Below are 5,960 nucleotides of genomic sequence, written 5' to 3' on the forward strand. Positions count from 1 at the left end.
TTTCTACCTATCCGAGTGAACTACTCTTTGGAGGAATTTGCAAGATTGTACATCAAAGAGGTTGTAAGATTGCATGGGGTACCATCGAGCATAGTGTCGGACCGTGATCCCCGATTCACATCAAGGTTTTGGGGAGCTTTCCAAAGAGCATTCGGTACGAGACTATGTCTTAGCATAGCATATCATCTGCAAACAGATGGACAGTCAGAACCGACTACTCAAACATTGGAGGATATGCTAAGGGCGTGTGTCTTGGATCAACCGGGGAATTGGGACCGTTACATGCCATTGGTGGAGTTTACGTACAACAATAGCTTTCATGCAAGCATTGGGATGGCTCCGTATGAGGCTTTGTATGGATGGAAGTGACAATCTCTACTTTTTTGGTTTGAGGCCGGTGAAGCAAGTGTACGAAGGATTTGGTAGCAGAGACTACTGAGAAGATTAAAAATATTCGAGCTAGGATTTTGACTGCACAGAGCCGATAGAAGAGCTATGCAGATCAAAGAAGAAAATCGTTGGAATTTGAAGTGGACGAGCATGTATTTCTGAAGGTTACTCCTACAACTGGGATTGGAAGGGCGATTAAGACAAAGAAGTTGAATCCGAGGTATATAGGGTCGTTTGAGATTTTGAGATGAATCGGGCCGGTGGCATATCAAATAGCTTTGCCGCCGCGTTTGTCTAACTTACATGACGTATTCAACGTGTCACAGCTCCGTAAGTACACGTCAGATGCGGCTCATGTGTTAGAGCCTGAGTCGGTTGAGCTGAAGGAAAACCTAACTTTTCAAGTAACACCGGTGCGGATTGACGACACTAGTGTGAAGAAGTTGCGTGAAAAGGAAGTTTTGTTAGTTAAAGTGGATTGGAGAAGAGCGGGAGTGGAAGAGCATACTTAGAAATTGGAGTCTGAGATGCGGAAGGATTATCCCGAGCTATTCTCAAGTAATCACTAAATTTTGGGGACAAAATTTCTTATTTGGTGGGGAGAATGTAAGAACCGTGACTAATTAATTAAATTAATTGCCCAAAATAGTATCCGAAAATTTAGAATATTAATTAGAAAATTTAAATGTGATTTTTGGACTCGATAGATTTTTTTGCGTTGGAAAATGTAATTTTCTGCAAAAAACTGCGTAAAAACGTGAACTGGTAAATTAACCGGCAGTACAGGCTTAAATTTGTTCGGTACTACACGAGAATGATAAAAACAATAGAAAAGATTAAGAAAATAATTAGAATTGAAAACCGGGCACTAATTTTAAAGGTTTGGCCAAAATTGGGCCAAATGGGCCAAAAGTTGAGCCAAATGGGCTAAAAACGCTAACAGGTTGGACCAGGCCTAAATTGGGCCTAAGCCCAACATATAAATACACTTAAAATGAACCCATTCAACTTATTTACTACACAAAACAACACACACACAGCCACAAGTGAGAAGAGAGGAGAAGTGAGTATTACTATTCACCACTAACTTTCGATGACCATAACTTGAGTTCGCGTGTCGTTTGCGGCTACGCGAAGCTCTTGCTGAGCCCGTTAGTTTCATCTAGCTTGTGTTGGTAAGATTTCAAAATTTCCTCTCCTTTCTGCAGCCCTAAGAAATTGGAAAATGTAAGTATTAGTTTTGAGTGAATTTTTGTGTTTTGATTGGTTAGGTGGTATCTAAGGTTGGGTTATTGGTGGTTTGTGCCTCAAACACCATCGGAGAAGATAAGAAAACTCTTTACCTTATGAATTTGTTAATTTGATCAAACCCTAGGTGTTGATTTATGATCAATTATGTATGTCTAGCTTGAAACGTGAATTATTGGACCTTTGGATTAATTGTTGGTGATTGGAGGCTTGATTTGGACACAAATTTGGTGTATAGCACATATTGAGAATCGACCAAGGTATGGTTTCAGTTTTCTCTATGTAATATGTAATATTTCTGGACACTTAGGCTAGTAAACCATAGGATAGGATTGAAATTGATTGTTGTTAAATTGATAATGTATGATGATGTTAATGCTTGTGATGGTTTTGTATGACTTGTGATGAGAATTTTGATGTGGTATGATAAATGATACTTATGAGTAGTGAGATTGTGTTCAAGTTGTTAATATTGGAATATTGATGTACAAAGTGTGAAATTATTGATTTTATGGAAGAGGAATTGATTGATATAGGTGTTAAATTAGTTGAATTGTGATGGAAAGGTAAAGTGTAGCATTTGGTAGTGTTTTTATGGTGAAATTGAATAGGCTTTGAATTGGTTTGGTTGTGAATTTTGAAGGTTTTAGAACCTAGTGAACTTTAAGGAAAAACCAATTTTTGGTGAACTTTAGCGGATCATATCTTGAGCTATAATTTTTTAAATTAATTGAATTTTGTATCAAATTAAAGATGATTCAAAGAGCTTTAAAACTGTATAGATTTTGTGGGAATCATAATTTTGTAGAAAAAGATATGAACGTTGGAAGTTGGTGGTAAAAATCTGAAATTCTGTGATGTTGTAGAATTTGTGATTTTTGGTATGTGTGCCCACGCACACTACTGTGCGAATGCTCTGAACAGGGGCCATGTTTTCATTTGTGCGTACGCATACCTTTGTGCGCATGCACACCCTGTAAAATTTTGAAAACATGCATGTGCATAGTCTGGTGCGCACGCACACACAGGGATATGCCTACTGTTGAGAGTATTCGCACACTCTGGTGCACACACACACCCTGCAAAATTTGCAAGTTGTGCGTACGCACACGCTGGAAAGTGCCTTCTGTCGGGGGCATTCGCACGTATCTATGTGTGCACACAAAATGGAAAGTTTTACCTTCTGTGCATATGCACATCTCTATCCGTACATACACTTGACAAAACTCTTCTGGGAGTGCGTACGCACAACTCTATGCGTATGCACACTGCCTTATTTTTTAATGAAAACCTTGTTTTTAACTGTTTTACCTTTCCGGCAAGTTTGTGAATTTCTGTAAAGCTTATCTAGGGTGTCTTAACTCATTTTTAGGCTTTGAAACATAGAGAATACCATAAGTAAGTTAACTATATCATTTCAGGTAAAATATTTTGAAGACGGAGCCTTAGGATTCTGGAGTACTGAGGGTGGATTAGTTGAGTAAAGTGGTAGAGTATTGTAAAGATGATTGGTATGTTGAAATTGTGAAGTTGTGGATTTGATGATGCTTGAGACGAGTCTAGGACTCGGAGTGGAATGAGGGCCTTACTGAATACTGAAAATGATTTCTGAAAACTATTGATATACTATTTTATACTGATATTGTTGAGACGCTATGCGCCTGGCAAGGACGGTTGGTTAATTCTGCTTGTCGAGGTTGCGGCGGCGGCATAAGGACGGTTGTTTTATCCTGCTTACGTTGAGATGTGAGGTCTGTTGCAGAGTATCCCTGACGAACTAATTTTCCATCAGTAAAGAATTTTTTTATAAAATTAATTGCGTTGTAAGCATAGTTTCTAAACCAACAGAGAATCCTTTCGTACAAAAACTTGTTTGTCACTTAAGCAAACCCAATAAAATTGATAACCGAAGTATTGAAACATCGGGTCGTCTTCTCAAGGAATTGTAGGGAGGTGTATTTATTATTGGTTATGGGTTTTTTTCTGAGAAGATTTTGAGTTTGAGAACAGAAAAATAAATAATTGTAATTTAAAGCAGTGGAAATTAAAAAGAGAATTTATATAATTAATTAAAAAGCCTTGACTGGGGAGTTGATTAATTGGAAGTTCTATCCTTGTTGGAATCTTCTCAAGTGTAGTGTAAAGAGGTTGTTGTTTTCACTTAGTTAACCCTTACTGAGTAAAGGAAAGTCAAGTGATTGAACTGACTCTTATCCACAAATCCTAGTCCTTTCCCTTGGGAAGGTCTAGCGTTAGTAGATACAGAATTAGTCAACAATGTCCAATTTAACTAAGCACTTGAGCATTCCAACTCAAGTGTCTGCTCTTAATCAACCTCCATGTCAACTGATTTCTGCTAGTAAAGAAATTCACAAATATAATCACGTTGTAAGTATAGTTTCTAAACTAACAAGAATCCTTTCGTGCAAAAGTTTTGTTTGTCACTAAATCAAACCCAATAAAATTAATAACCGAAGTATTTAAACCTCGGGTCGTCTCTCAAGGAATTGCAGGGAGGTGTTTTATTATTGGTTATGGGTTTTCCGAGAATTTTTAGAGTTGGGTAATAGAAAAATAAATAATTATAAATTAAGGCAGTGAAAATTAACAAAGAGGTTTTATGTAATTAAATCAAATTAAAAAGCCTTGATCTGTAGAAGATTAATTGGAAGTTCTATCCTTGTTGGATTTTTCAAGTGTAATGGTAATTGGTTGTTGTTCTACTTAGTTATCCTTTACTAAATAAAGGAAATCAAGTTGGGATCCAACTTCTATTCACAAGTCCTAATCCTCACCCTTGTGTTTGGATTAGTGTTAGTGGCCAGGGAGCCAATCACAATTAACTGTTGAGTCTTCCAACTCAAAGGTCTCCAAATATTAATCAACTCCCCAGTCAAGGCTTTTTAATTAATTATATAAATTCTCTTTTTAATTTCCACTGCTTTAAATTACAATTATTTATTTTTCTGTTCTCAAACTCAAAATCTTCTAAGAAAAAAACCCATAACCAATAATAAATACACCTCCCTGCAATTCCTTGAGAAGATGACCCGAGGTTTCAATACTTCGGTTATCAATTTTATTGGGTTTGCTTAAGTGACAAACAAATTTTTGTACAAAAGGATTCTCTGTTGGTTTAGAAACTATACTTACAACGCGATTAATTTTATAAAAAATTCTTTACCGATAGAAAATCAGTTCGTCAAAAATGGCGCACTGAAGCTTCAGGGTTGAATATTGGAGGTAGAGGGTTGGTCCATGCGGGATATAAGATTTTGGAGTGTAGAGGTGAGACCAATAATATTAGAGATGAGTGTGTTGTTATCCAATGGAGATGGTGAATATTGAGGTGGTGGTTCTGGGTGTGGTTCATATGGTGGTTGGTGTGGTTGATGTGGGTTAGGGTCATATGGGGGTGTTTGGTGGTAAGGTGCTTGTGAGTATGGTGGTTCAAAGGTATGTTGGGGAGGCAGTTCATAAGCATATGGTGGGGCTTGTTGGTAACTACAAGAGAGTCCACCATATTCATCATCTTGGTACGCTCCCTGGAATGGCTCTTGACCATAGTAATTTGGTAGAGGTTGGTTGTCACGAAGGGGTCCACCATAACTATTGTCTGGGTGTGCATCGTAGAATGGTCATTGTCCATAGTATCTTGGAAGGTGTTGTTGCCGAAAGGGTTGATTAGATCCTCGTGGCTCCTTCCATCTTTGATTGTTTTGACCTTGATGTATGTTCCTGTTATAGCTCACATTCCTTGCAACAATATTAGAACCAAACTCAAAGCGATGGGGGTGAGAGTTCATAGTAGCTAATAAAAATTAAAAACAAAAACTAATAAAAAAATTAATGAAAATAAACTCCTAAAACTAGAAACACTGACAACAATATAAGATAAAGATTTGAAAAATGTTTAAATTTTGAAAAGGTTTGATTTTTAAAATTTTAAATTTAAATTTTGAAATTTGAATTTTGAATTTTGGAATTTAAATATTGAAATTTGAAATTTGATTTTGAAATAAGATAAGATAAGATTTTGAAAAAGATATGATTTTTGAAAAAGATTTGAAATTTGAAATTTAAAACTAAGATAAGATAAGATAAAAATTTTAAAATAAAAATCTGAATTTTTTTTTTAATTTTCGAAAAAATCAATTAAAATAAAGAGAAAAGATATTTTTGAATTTAATGAGGAAAGAGAAAAACAATAAAATGACACCAAACTTAAAATTTTTAGATCAAAATGAAGAAAACAACCAAGAACAACTTGAAGGTCAAGATGAACATGAAGAACAACTTCAAAATCAAGAAAGAACAAGGAA

The sequence above is a fragment of the Arachis ipaensis genome, chromosome B06 (genome assembly GCF_000816755.2).
Source record: "Arachis ipaensis cultivar K30076 chromosome B06, Araip1.1, whole genome shotgun sequence".
NCBI lineage: Eukaryota > Viridiplantae > Streptophyta > Magnoliopsida > Fabales > Fabaceae > Arachis > Arachis ipaensis.